General features: G+C 48.7%; 1 protein-coding gene across 3 annotated transcripts in view; it reads left to right on the top strand.

Moving 5' to 3' along the window:
- The window catches only part of Rusc2 (RUN and SH3 domain containing 2), a 44,696-nt gene that overhangs the window by 11,987 nt on the left and 18,676 nt on the right, over positions 1-14,033 (top strand). The window contains exon 1 of one of the 3 annotated variants that reach the window (XM_021658451.2): positions 11,901-12,352. The exons of the other annotated variants lie outside the window; for them this stretch is intronic. The gene's annotated coding sequence lies outside the window, so the exon portion shown is untranslated. Of the gene's footprint in view, positions 1-11,900; positions 12,353-14,033 lie in introns of those variants that run through there. 3 annotated transcript variants of the gene reach the window in all.

Consider the following 14,033-nt stretch of genomic DNA (forward strand, 5'->3'; position numbering starts at 1 on the left):
AAAGCAGCAACTGAGCTGACCACTGAGCAATCTCTCCAGACCCCTTACATTTGTGTGTGTTCGTCACTAAGAATTGAACCCAGAAGCTTACACACACTAGGCAAAACCTGTCTCTGAGTTCATCCCCGTGACTTTTATGATTTAACTGTTTGTTTGGAATGCAGCCATTACCAGGGCCTAAATGATAATTTGTTACTCATGTTTTAGTAGGGGCCTGTGCTGGGGATAAGATGGTGCCTTTTGATGTTAGGCATCAGCTACATATCTGGCCCAGCCTGTATAGTCATGCTTATTTGTTTGGTTTTCCTAGGTGAATTAGAAGCGTCATGAAGTCAGCCATCAGGTCTGTTTGTCCACACAGTATAGTACCTTGCACTTAGTAGGTACTCAGTTGTAATTACTAACTTAACTAGTTTGGGGTAAGAGAAGTGTCTTGGAGCCCTTAGGACCACAAATTCACTTGTATATCTACCGGAAGCTTGGGCTAAGGGGTAGGTAGTTGGGGGAGGCTATGCTGCTGGGTTGGGCTGTTGGAGTCCCAAGATCCCACCTTCTTTGTAGTGGGTCCCAAAGGGCTGATGGCAGAGGGCTTGCAGCTACTGTGGGTTTGACTGTAAGTGGATTGTGCAGTGTTCTGTCCCCAGGTGAACCAGGGGGCTGCAGTTGGCAACTGGGGTGACGCATCATGCTCCCCGGCCAGAACCTCCCAGCCTCTAGAGATGGCCCAGGATAGGTCAACCAAGCAGGAAGTGACCAGCCCTTCCTTGAAACTCTAAACAGCCTGAAGAGCCTTCCAGATGGAGCTGGAATCGCTCCCAGCAAGGACAAAGGTCTTATGTAACTTTATAGACTGCCCTCTTTTCCCCCTGCCCTTTTAAGGAAAAAAAACAAATTGTGCTGGACTTTTTGCTACATATCCTGCATTCTTTCCTTGTTACTCAGAAGCCTCCATGAACAGCTAATGGCAAAACTGAAGACGGGTGAGGTTAAAGGGTGGGGCAGGAAGAAAGATCGGAGGAAGGAGTGTCAGAACAGACTATGCTGTCTTTGCTGCAGCTCCAGTCCCAGCAGTGGAAGTGGTCCCTGGGACCCTTCTCTGCGGATCCCCGAAGCCAGCCGCTGTGCTCGTGCTGCCTCTTGAGCATTTGCACTCCCCAGCCAAGAGGACTGACTAAACCAGCCGCACTTGTGAGAGCTGCAGTCCAGGCTGGAGAAAGAAGTCTCTCCAGTTTAGAGATATGTGTAAGGTCAGGGCACCTTTAACCATCTACATGTGTCGGGTTAGGCTCGCTTAGGTAGCTACGAAGATGAAGAACACAGCTTCTACCTGTAGCCTGCAACCAAAGAGGAAAGAAAAATGTATAATGTAGTTAAATAGTTTGTAACTGGTAGGGCCATATGTACACCGTGGTCTCATTTCCTTTATAAGGATGACTGGCAGGTTTTTATTCATTTGTGGACTGCTGTGCTAAACAAGGAATATTTAGGGAAATCTGGAGAATATGTAGGAGACATCTATACAGTGAAGAGCAGTTTCTAGACAGCACAGGTGCAAACCACAGGGCAAAAGATGAGGCTGAAGAGATTGCGAAGGGTCAGTGTGCCTTTGAGAAGTTTGGATTTTATAAAAAGCCTTTGAAGATTTTTACATGGACCCATGATTGTATACACAATCATGTATTACATGGCACAACATGGTACTTCTTTGTATTTACATAATGTAAAATCATCAGGTCAGGGTCATCACCTTAAACACGTATCACTGTGTCAGAAATATTCAAAGCCCTCTTGGCTGGTCATTTTTGAAATATTCAGTCAGTTACTCTGTTAGGAGTCTTTAGGCAAGAGAGTAATGTAATAGACCTCATTTTAAAAGGATGATTCAAGGTCCCAAGTGATAATTATGGGTTACTCTTTAGTGACAATAAGGATAGAGAAAGGTGGACAGAATCAGTGCTACTTGGTGATTCTTGAGATGCTGTAGGACATCTAAAGTAGAATATATATATATATATAAAATCAGTAACAGAAACCCAAACTGTGTGACTTTGGCAAAATGAAGAGAATATTTCTACACAGCAGCTGCAAAAGTCCAGTCCTGGGCTGGTATGGCATCCCATGGCTGCTCAGCATCCAGGCCCCTTCCAGGCTTTTAGGCTGCTTCCCCCAGGCTATGGTTCTGGCCGTGGGTGGTAGCTGTGGCCGGCACACCTGCCTGCTAGCAGTAGCTAGGGAGGAGAGGAGTTCATCCTCCAGAGACTACATAGTTCCTCCATAGGCATGCTCGCCCCTGCAAGGGACCAGGGATGCAGAATTTAACTTGGACAGCCAGGTTACCAAAAGCTGAAAAAGAATAAGGGTGAATATTTGATTCACCTAGTCTGGGCCTAGGGAGGGTAGGGAACTAATTCAATTCAAAGTGTTTCCAAAGTAACAGAGATGCCACCAAGCGCCTGAAGTGACTTCTTTGCCACTAGACAAAGAACATCTTTTCATTGTTTTAAGTCGTCTGAAGTATGATCATGCCACCAGGTTAAGCGTGAATATAACTGTAAGGATTTGAGGCCAACCACTACCATAGGAAATTGCCAAGCTTATGATTTTTAACATCTTGTCATATTACTGAGAAGACCTTTACTGAGTGTTCTTCTCTGCGTTCTTCTCTGCGTATTAGAGTGATGAGAGCGGGACTTGGAATGAGTCAGATGGGACTTCCAAGCCAGCACTGTTCTTTCCAGCTCTGTGATCTTGGATAAACTTAATCCCAGACAGTCTTGGTTTCCTCAGCTGCAAAGTAGGGCTAGGGTATCTACTCTGCATGGTTAGTTCTCGGGAAGATTAGAGTGTTTATGACCAACAACTAGCACTATGGGCAGCATAGTATCTACTAAGTAATGGGTATACTACAGGACTAAGTATTTAGCTGTCAACCATTTCTTTCTTTCCAGAGCATAGTACCCAGGGCAGTAAAACTCCAAAGATTTGTAGCCACTTCCACAGCGTTCATAGGCTGCTTCTGTAGCAGTCTGGTTCCTACTTACAATGTCTGGGACTATCTGTGATAGCTCTTACATCCAGTCAGCCTGTCGATGCCACAAGGAACTGGCACCTACCCTTGGCTTTTCGTCCGTATTTGCTATATCCAACCCTTCTTTCTGTCTTGACCCATATCATACATGACTCTCCCTGAGGCAATTCAGTGTGGATTTGAAAACTGGGAGTGGAAGGAAAGGCCCTTAGATGACAGGGTGGTTTACTAAGCAGAAGGAGGGAGCTGATTTAGGCTTCGTCTGAGTATCCTCCATCAGCCATGTGGGAAGAGAAAAGAGTGCCTCCTGACAGACCCAACACAGTCAGAATTCCTAGATGCCCACCTTACATAATGAAGCCTTTAGGATCTAAAGCAACATGGTACGCACATACACACACACACATACACACTTACATATATACATATATATGGACATACTCACTTTAGAACTGGGGTCAAATTGTGGTTTTGGTATGATTTTTTACTAAGAGTGATCTTTATGTTTTTAAAGGGTTGTACATTTCAAAATTTCTGACAACAAATTTCAGATGTCCTTACCACAGACAATGATTAAGTATTTGGCATGATGTTAATTCACTTAATTTACTTATTCCACATTGCATTCATAAGTCATAACATCACTTTGAACCCCGTAAGTATACAACTATAAATGGTCAATTTACAATAAAATCTTTAAAAAAAAAAAAAAAAAAGAAAGGCAGGAGTACATTGCCTAACTATATTACCCACAGAGCCCAAATACCTGCTTTCTGGGCCTTTCCAGATGGAGTTTGCTGGTCCCTAGGGAGGGGAAGAGCTCCTGCTGCCATTGTGTCCTTACACAGTAGTGGAAACCTTCGCCTTCACCGCCAGCAGTTCCTAACTAGCTCACCTGTTTCTCCAGTACGGCCACTGTCCTAGAAGATGGGAGTGGGAGGCAGCCAAGCTGCTGCGCCTGACTGCGTGTGTGATTACAGCTCTGAAACACTTTGGTAAACACTACTTTATAACATTTACATTTCCTGAACTTTATTCTTTTCAAATCTTGTTCTTGCTCCATACCAGAAGATAACTACAAGTAGACCCTCTTCCAGGTGGCAAACCTGGAGCTCATGAGGACAGGTACCTGCCCCATGTGACCTGGCACATCAGAGGAAAAGCCAAGAATGAAGGCAGTGTTCCTGTCCTCGGGCACCCTGCCGTGGTCCTGGCGTGCTAGCTTCCAGAGGGAGCTGAGCTCAGACACCTCTATCACTGGTCATCAAATCTGGTTGTCTCTGAGGCTTCATTGTTGTGCTGATGACCAGGTGGATGTGCCTGAGTGACAGGAAAAGAATGTATTGACTGAATTCACACCCTGGTTCCTTAAGGTATTAGTGTGCCTCTGACTCAGCCACAGCAGGGCGGTGAAGGAGTCATTGTTTCTATGTGCTTGCCTGCTTTTTTTTTTTTTTTTTTTTTTTTTGCACTTCAGCATTCCTGCTTGATGTGTGGGGCATTTTTGTCATTCTTCAACCGTCTGCTGTGTGTTGAGGAGCCCCTCATCAGGCCAGTCTGCGTCTGTTTACATAAGCTGCCCAGCTGTCTGCTTCCTCACAGCCCGATGGGGCAGGGAGAAGGCCTTGCAAGGAGGTGATGGAAATGGCTTTGGGGCTCCACACGCTGAAGTCAGCATATATAAGGTTTCTGGGACCCCACTCTATAGGCCTTTGGGGAGGGGTGATGTGGGCTTCTGGCCAGACAGCTGGCTTCTTGGTGGCTCTCGTCTGCTGTGTTCCGTTGAATTTCTAAGAAATGTGATGTTCCTACTGGGAACTGTGCAGCTCCGATGGGGCCAGCCTCAGCCTTTCCTTAGTTTCACGCGTCCTATACCAGCCCCAAGTACTCCGTTTCTTTTTCTCAGCATCACACTAGTTTGTGACTTGTGACAAAGTTGAGTTTGGGAAAGTTGGGTGGAAATATTCCTTGACTTTGTTTAGATCATTGTACACAACCAGTTTATGCATGTATATACATAGGTCCTGGCCAGAACAGCCTATCAGCTCTTTTGGAAGAGGCCTGCCTGACTGAAGAACACTCTGGGAAGCAGCTTTCAGTGCGAGATCACGTGACCCCCCAGACTTGGATGCTTACCTGTCTGTTAATGCCCAACTGTTTTCCACAAAGCTTGCTTCCTCCAGAACCCAGCTGAGCTACCTGGAGAAGCCTGAGGCCATGCCTTATAGCAGGAAGCTGCCCTACATTTGGCCAGTACCCAGTAGAACTTGATACTGACGCCAGAGTGTAAAAATAAACACCTAGTACAGGCCTATCTTAATCCATTGCCATCAGAGTTGCTATTATTAGTCTGTAGGCCAAACAGACAGCTGTGATGGGCATACAACAGCCTGGACAGACCTATCCTGCCATCTTGGGATCAGACTGCCCCTCCCTTCACACACTGGGAGCTGGGGGTTGGGGGACAGGAGAAGTATTTCAGTCTGGGAACATGTCTTATAGCAGGTAGGGGAAAGAGTGGAATCTTTGCTCTGGGAAGTAGATGGAGACTACTGGGTAGGCTGCCAGTGTAGATGTCATAGACATGGGGTCTCGGACTCAGGCCTGGTACTGGGGGAAAGAGAGGGACACGGCTGTCCTCCCATTCCCTTTGACTCTGCTTTTGGGTTCTGAGACAGTGGCTCTTTAGTAGAGACAGGCCTGAAACTTGCTGTGTAGCTGAGCATGGTCCCCTCTCTGTAGTGCTAGGAACACAGGTGCGTGTCCCCACACCTGTCTCATTCTCTCTGACTGTTAGATAATTTGCCTACAAATACCTCAGACCCAAAGGCTTTAGGTTTTTCTGGAAACTGGGAAAGGAGGAAAGAAACAACTACAGTAGTCATGTGCCAGAGACAGAATAATAATAACACATTGCTGAGCACTTGCGTCAGGTATGACATGTGTTCTTTTCTTTATTTCTACTTCCAGCCTCTGAGGGAATGTCACAGCACTTTACAGTCTGATGTTTGGTGAGGTTGACTGACTTCCCAGAGTTCCATAGCTGGCAAGCCATGTGTCAGAGTGGAACCTGGGCCCATTTTCCACCAAACCCTTGCCCTGGACATTATAGAACCTAACCTCATGAATCCCCAGGATAAAGCCAGATGCCATGTGCCTGCTTTTTAAATTGTTTACATGAACAAAAAAACAAAACAAAAATTTACGCTAACCTTGGTCTTGTAACTAAAGCAAATACCATTACTGGTGCGAAGAAATAGTCCTTGCTGGTACTCCAAGGGTAGTCCCAGTGCGCTTCCCAAGCAGGGAGAGCTGGACTCTGGAAGCTGATGCCACCTGAACTCTACTGGAAAATAAGGCATATCCAGGAAAGGCTTCCACCCTGACAGAAGAGTCCCAGAGCCCCTACCCCTGCTGCTGAGAACATGGCCAGACTGGAGCCTAGCTCCTGTGAAGGCAGTTATGCTGAGACAGGACTATGCTTGGAGGTTTCCTCTGAAGGCATCTCGGCTTCCCCGCTCATCCTCACCCCACTCCCCACCCCACTCCCTCAGCCCCAGCCCCACAACTGGTTTGTGTAATTCAATCTAGATTCTTCCCATAGCCACTTCTCTGTGCATGTGTGCCTTTTATTTACAGCTCTGGAAAAACTGATTGGCTAGCAGTTTGGAAGCCTGCATGCCCCAGTCCCCTGTCTAGGAGGAGGGGGAACAGAAAACACTGTGGCTTTGCTTCCCAGAGCCCAGGAGGCAAAAGGCATTGCCAGAGGATTAGCAAGGTGTCGAGCACCCAGGGGGCAACAGCTCAGGGGCCTGTTTGACCCCGCTGCCCTACCCTCCTGCAAATTAGTCCTTAAGAACTTTCTCCAAGCAGAGCAGGCCACACATGGCTTCAGCACCCTTTTCCATCTCTAGACCTGATGGTTCCCTGTTTCCTTACTCACCTGCATCTGTGACTTTCTCCTGAGCCTCATCTTCTGCTGTTCTCTGCATCCCTCATCCGAAGAGCTCAGTCTGTCAAGGTAGGACACGAACCTTACCTAGTTCCCTCATGTCCTTCTCTCCCCTCTAACCTCTCCTATCCTTGGAGAAAACAGTTTGCAGCAAGTACTCAACCTCTAAAGACATGACTGGCATTAGCAGCTGGGACCTGAGGACTGTGTGCCTGCACATTCGTGCCGTGGTCAAGAGGGCAGGAGGGGCGCTGTTTATTGACACCTGCATGGGAGCCGTCTCTGGAGTCAGGCTTTGGGTTTGGCTTACTTTACAATTATACCTGAAAGGGACCTCACAAGGTCTTCAGAATGACCAGATGCTAGAAACTGAGCTAAGGAAGGGTAAAGGCCTAATGGAGAAAGCCATACATACTGGCTAGATCACTGCAAGATCAGTGAAAGAGGCTGTTTTTCTAGGCATAATCCCTTCCCTGCAAGAAGGGTTTCTATGAAAGAAAGCAGCTCTTGATGAGCGACCATTGGTGGCTTGTTCTTCTCCTGGGTGTAATTGAACTTCAGTCTCCATTCATTGAATTGGGACCTTGGGAGCTCTAGCCACTGTGGAGACTAAAAGGCTTGGAGCCAGTGTGAGTTCTGCCATGAGTTCAGCCAATGGTGTTTAAAGGTGCCTGCACATAATCAGCTCAGCGGGAGCAGATAGACTCGGGGGAAAGATGTAGATCCACACCGGGCCGCCCTGTTCTGCCACAGAGCCTTTTGCAGAGCATTTGACTTTTAGAGGTGGCAACATGCACAAGAAGCTCAAAGCAGAACAACTCCTATGCTTCGAAAGAGAAAGCTATATTAGGGAGGCCTAATAAGGAAGCAGCTGGTGCGTCTGGGACAGCCCTCCAGAACACTCCCAGCATTCTGGCCAGCCTTGCTTAAGAGTCCAAAATAACACGAACCAGTCAGGAACCGTCAGCATCCTTGTCAGCAGGAGCAGCTCTGCTCAGAGGGAAGTCAGACGACCTTGTGGGCGTTGGTTGCCATTCCTTGGCTGCCATTCCTTTTGTAAAAGCAGGCTCCTGAGGTCATGGTCAGGTGTGTTCAGGCATCTGCTCTTGTTTATTCTCCCTGTAACGCAGCCACTGACACACTATCAACAACGCTATCAAGGCCAGTTCTAAATCCCCAAATTCTTTGAACATCTCTCATGTATTTCCTATAGGAAAGTCAGCACCTTCGTCTAACGTCACAGACTCTGAAGACACAGACCTTGAAGAGGTGGCTCTACAGCAGACACTAGAAACTCGTGTCCTGGAAAGTTTAGGCTTTCTTGTGATGATTGAACTTTTTTGTGTGTTTGTGTGTGTGTGTATAAATATGTGGGAGAATGCATGTGTGCACACGCAGAAGCCAGAGATCTGGGCCCGTGTCTTCCTCAGTCATTCTTCCCCTTACTGGTTTGAGGCAGGGTTCCCACTGAACCTGGAGCTCGCTGTAGCTGGACTGTCCAGCAAGCCTCGGGGACCCTCCTAGTTCCCTGGCTCAGGAGTTACAGGCCTACTGCTACCAGGCCAGCCTTTTCCATAAATGCACACATCTGAGTTTCGGCCGCAGACTCGCATGGCAAGAGCTTCGCCGACTGCGCCACCTCCAGGCCCCCGAGATGACTGCTGCCCATTAACCCCTTATTTCCCCCTTCATGTTCCTCAGTCTCAGCACACCTTGCTCATTTCCGTCTTTGCCTTTGCCCCATGTTTCTGGCATTTTCTACTTTAAGGAGTAGAATCCCTCTGAATACCAGTCCGAGTCCCCATGAGGGGAAGGAGAGTTGGCAGGCATGGGGGTTTAGCGTCTCAGCTTCAACCAGAGCAGATATGTTTTGTGCATTACGGCTGGAAAAAAATTGAAACTCATGTTCTAACTCTTACACTGCTTCCCCAAATATAGTGCTGCCCTGCCCACTGGAGCTATAACGGTGAGGATTTTGATAACGCTCTGAGCTGCTTATCTCTGGCTAGAATTCTTGAACTCCCCACGGCTCTGCGATGCTTGCAGTATGATCTCAGAGGCTCAGAGATGGCTCAGTTGGTGAAGTACTACCCTGTAAACACGAGGGCCTGCCTTCAGATCCGTAGCACCTGTGTAAAGGCAGGCCCCAGGGGCATGCGTGCAGCCCCAGCGGAGGAGGCAAAGGCAGGCAGCTCCCTGGGACTTGCAGACACATGAACATGCTCCCACCAAACCCTGCACAAACACATGCACGCAGCATGCACACAAAGATCTGAATAGTTTCAGGCTGGGCCAGCAAGGTGGTTCTGTAAAGGTGCTGGCCACCAAGACCTGGAACCCACGTGAGGGTAGAGGAGAACTGATTCCTGAAAGCTATGACCTCCACAGGGCATGTACATACCCACACCCACACTCTAAATATATAAATGTAAAAGAAAAAATTGCCTCAGGGCTCTTCTAGATCAGAAGAGTACAGTTCACCAGTTTGGGGTGAAATACAGATAAACACAGGCTGTTGCCGATGTCAAATATACCCAAATAGAACATGAAAGTACTCCCTTATTTCCAAATACGTTCCCTGAGCTGAAAGGTCAGCAGAGTGATTATTGGGAAAGATTGGGGACAAAGGTGTGCTAAGATTACATAGACCTCTGTCTGTGTTCCTCCTGCTATGTAATCCAGCCTGACCACACACTCAAAATCCTCCAGCCTCAGCCTCCTAAACACTAGATGACAGATGCCAGGATCGCTATACCTGTCTTCTTGTTCTTTGTGTTAGAGGCTGTCCTCAAACGTCTAGTGTTCCTTAGCTCTAGATTTGTATCTAAGAATGAAGCGTTAGGGGGAGCTGCTCTTCCAGAGGTCCTGAGTTCAGTTCCCAGCAGCGACACGGTGGCTCCCGACCCTCTACATTGAGATCTGGTGCCCTCTGCTGGGCTGCAGGCTCACATTGTGTATATGTGTGTTCAGAGCACTGTGTACATAATAAATAAATCTTTAAAAGAGAATGACTGAAGCATTAGGAGTAGAGAGATGGTCTGTAACTAAAGGCACTAACTGCTGTTCCAGAGGACCTGGGTTAGTTCCTAGCATCCACACAGCGGTTCACAATTTAGGAGATTCAGCAGCGTCTTCTGGCCTTCTTGGACAGCAGGCATGCAGGAGGGCTGGGAAGTGAGAGCGTGGTCCATGGCGTGCCACCAAATCACAGGAAGCTCTGGATGTGTGAGCACTGCAGTCAGTCCTGCCAAACACTGGGCAGCCTGCTCAGTGCTTGACTTGGCCTCACAGAAGTTTCAAGGACAAAGGCACTGGGCCCAGAGTGCTCAGACAAATCAACTAGTACTCCATGCCCTTGATCACAAATGGTGTTGCTTAACCTACACCAAGCCCCTGAGGTCTGCATCAACCCCAAAGAGGCAAGCACCCCAGTACCGTTTCGGCCATCCCAAGAGGACTAGTAATGGCTGCTTAATGCTGGAAGCCTCCCTGTCTCCTTCCCTTCTTCGTTGTTTTCATTGTAGGATCAGGTCCTAGTGTCCCTCAAGCAAGTCAAGGTGAGAGGTGAGTCTTTGGCTGCAGGAAATACACAGCCTCATGAGGCATGGAAGAAACAAGAAAGGGGTATAGATGAGTGTGATGGCACACACCTGTAATCTCAGCACTCAGGCGGCTGAGGCAGAAGGATTGCTACACATTTGAGATTAACCTGGATGGTCCAGTGAGTCAGAGACCGCCCTGGGCTACATATGGCAAGACCTTGTCTCCAGAAAGCCAAGAAGAAAGGAAAGGAAGTTAGCTCCTCCTTGAGGCCTGAACTCTGGCAGTTAGCCCTCCACAGATTCAACCAACTATGGAGTAGAAATATTCAAGGAAGAGGCTGGGGGGATGGCTTAGAAGAGAGCTTGTCTGGCATACATAAAGCCGTCAGTTCAGTCCGTCAGTTCTGGAAGGGGGTGAGGGAGAGAAAGGAAAGAAAACGAAACTGATTTTCAGATCGAAAATCAAGTGGGCAAGACTGATGCCTGGGAACCACCTAGCCCACCAGGGGAGCAGCTGTTTGGTTGGTTGGTTTTCTTGTGGGGTTTTTGAGATAGGTTCTCTTGCTATACTTCTGACCACCCTGGAATTCGGTGTGAAGACCAGGCTGGCCTCCAACTCACAGAGATCTGCCTGCCTCTGCCTCCCAAGTGCTGGGGTTACAGGCGTGTGGCACCGTGCCTGGCCTGAAAGCTGCTGCTGTTTTGAAGGGTAGCCTCAGTGAGCAATGGCACAAAGTGGGCAGAGATAACATTACCACTTGCCATCCATCTGGCTGGTGCATGGCCCACTACTGCGCATTATTCTCACAGACTGGCCCAGAACCTGAGCAAGGAAGAGATGGAAGGTTCAGTAGGTCTACAAGCAAAACAGAAATTTTTCTTAGGCCTGAGAAATCAACCTCCCTTTCTCTGGGAGAAGGAGCTTTCTGGAAGCTCCTCCTGGTTAAAGAGATTCCACTGCCTTACAACCCTGGTTGAACACAAGTCAGCAAGGACCAAAAACTGATGTGAAAGGCCCAGCTCTGCCTCAACTGAAGAGTTAGGGAGTTCTGCAGCGACCCGGTCTGTGCGGTGCCCACCACCTGCTCAGAGAGGCCCGCTGTAGCCTCGTCTGTGGAGAACGGAGTGCGCCCTGACTGGGCTTCAGGAAAGGCGCCTGCTGTTTTGCTGGTGGAATGAAGAAGGGTCGTTGGGGGGCTTGTTTTGTTCTGTGTGTGTGTTTTTGTAGCCTCTGGGCGGGGCTTCCAAAATCCCCTCTCAGGCAGACTCTCCGCCCTAGCCCAGCTGGAAACCTAACGAATGGAGAAGCTGGGAAACCAGCAGTCATTCAGAGGAGAGGAGAGGGGGACGGGCTTCTGGCCCAGCTCAAAGGAGCGGCCTGAAAGGGGAAGGAAGGAAGGAAGCTCTGCCCAGACTTCTCTCAACACCGAGGCCCGGGAGAAGCTCGGCTCGGCGCGCCCTAGAGAGTCAGCCTCCTCCAGCACCCACTGCCCTCTGTGGCTCTCTCTCCACGCCCCCTCCCCCCAGGCTAACCGGGAAGCTGAGTGACTGTACTGTGGGCTTGCCTGCTCCTTTCCCTCCCCCTTAAGAGCAACGTCACCGCAGCCCAGCAGCCGCGGCAGCGGCAGCAGCGAGAAGACAGGCTGAGATTGCGCAGCCTCTCTGCATTAGCTAGGATGCCATTGTATTAGCAGAAGTCAGATCTTAGAAAACCAGCCCGATACCCCTGTGCGATCGGCCAGTGATTCAGCTGAGATTGTCAAGGTAGAGCTTGGCGGGCGTGCAAAAGGAGCGGGAGCCACCGAGTGCACCTCGAGGCTCCTTGCAGAGGTATGGCTCTGGGTGGGGTGGGGGTGGGGTGGCCGCTAGGCAGAGGCAGGAATCATCAGCATCTGGGCTCTGGTTCCCGAAGGTTGGCTTTGTCCTTTGGAAAAGGAGAGTACCCCAGCATGGGCAAACTCCTCTTTGCATGCACGGGCCGGGGAAAGGAACAGGCTTGAGCTAATGCTGTGTGTGCTATTTGATCAAGAAACAAGATCGTTTCTTCCTTTCTGGGTATTTCTAATGAAGCTGCTGAAGCTGCAGTTGTCAGATCTGGACACAAAGGCTGGATGGGTGGAGACACCTTTACAGCTATGGGAAGTTTATGCCTAAAACCATGCACAGGGATTCACGAATTTTTATCAAGAAGGCTGGGTGGCTTACCTCTACACACATGCATGCATGTGTGCACACAGACATGTTCTGCTACCGTAGAAGCGGCTAAGCTCCAGGTTTGGAGGCAGTAAGAAAGAATGTTGACCAAATGCCTCCCAGTGTGTGGAGAGAGGGACATTGCACTGCTGAAGGCACCTGACCTGTTCTGCTCAGCTCTATCATACAGAGCAGCCTCCTGGCGTACACCAATGCTTTCCAGTCCACCATCCTGCCCTGGAGAAAGCCCAGGGAGGGACCTCCGGTCAAGGTCAGATTACTAAAGAATAGCAGTGAGTGCCTTTGCTCTCCCTGCTAGCTCTGAAGAAACCAAAAACCAAGGGCCAAGGTTCAGTGACAACAGAATGACGACAGAAACCTTTCTTCTGGAGTTTTCTTGCCCACCATTGCCCTGTTGCCAGCCAGTTAGACAGGGTGGTCAGTTCTGTTTCTGTCGTCCACCTTGGAAGAGAGCACAAAACAAGAAAGCAGTCGGAGGTTCTATAGTGTGTTAATAGGCAGTTTGGGAGGTCAGTGTTGTGAGAATCTGTGAGTTCCCAGAAAGTCAAGGAGTGAACAGCAGACTGAACCATGCATGGGCAGGATGGGGCAGATGAGCCCTGGGAATTGGGACGAAGGGCAGGAAACAGGACTGACCAGTGTTGTGTGAACTCGGGGTTGGCAGTAGGAAGGGGGCTGTGGTTTGGAGTAATTGATATAGCCTATAGAAGTAGACACCAAAGTTAGTACCTCTGTCCAGGAAAGGCAGGAAACAGATGCTGTGGGCAATGAAAGGGCTTTAAGGGAGTGACCTCCGGCATCTTGAGAAAGAGTTGTAGTAGCCATCCTTGAGAACTGACATTTTGAATCCATTTCAACTGTTAATTGTGAGTAAACCACCTATATACCCTGAGGCCTCTGTTTTTTAACTGGGCATGATGACATGTAGCTCTAGCCGCAGTACTAAGGAGGCAGAGGCGGGCAGACACATATATGGATTTATTTGAGGCCAGCCTGGTCTATATGACAAGTTCCAGGCCAGTCAGAGTTACAAATTGAGATCCTGCCTCAAAACTAAACAAAAATTGTTTTTTGTTTTTTGGGGGGTCGTGTATGCCTTTAATTATAGCACTCAGGAGGCAGAGGCGGGTGGATCTCTGAGTTCAAGAACAGTCTGGTCTACAGAGCCAGTTTTAGGACAGCCTGGGCTACCCAGAGAAACCCTGTCTTGAAAAACAAAACAATGAAAATACTTATGCCTCTTTGGGGATGTTAGGATGGACATAGAGATGACATAAGCACACCTGACATGTAATGC

The sequence above is a fragment of the Meriones unguiculatus genome, chromosome 1 (assembly GCF_030254825.1).
Source record: "Meriones unguiculatus strain TT.TT164.6M chromosome 1, Bangor_MerUng_6.1, whole genome shotgun sequence".
NCBI lineage: Eukaryota > Metazoa > Chordata > Mammalia > Rodentia > Muridae > Meriones > Meriones unguiculatus.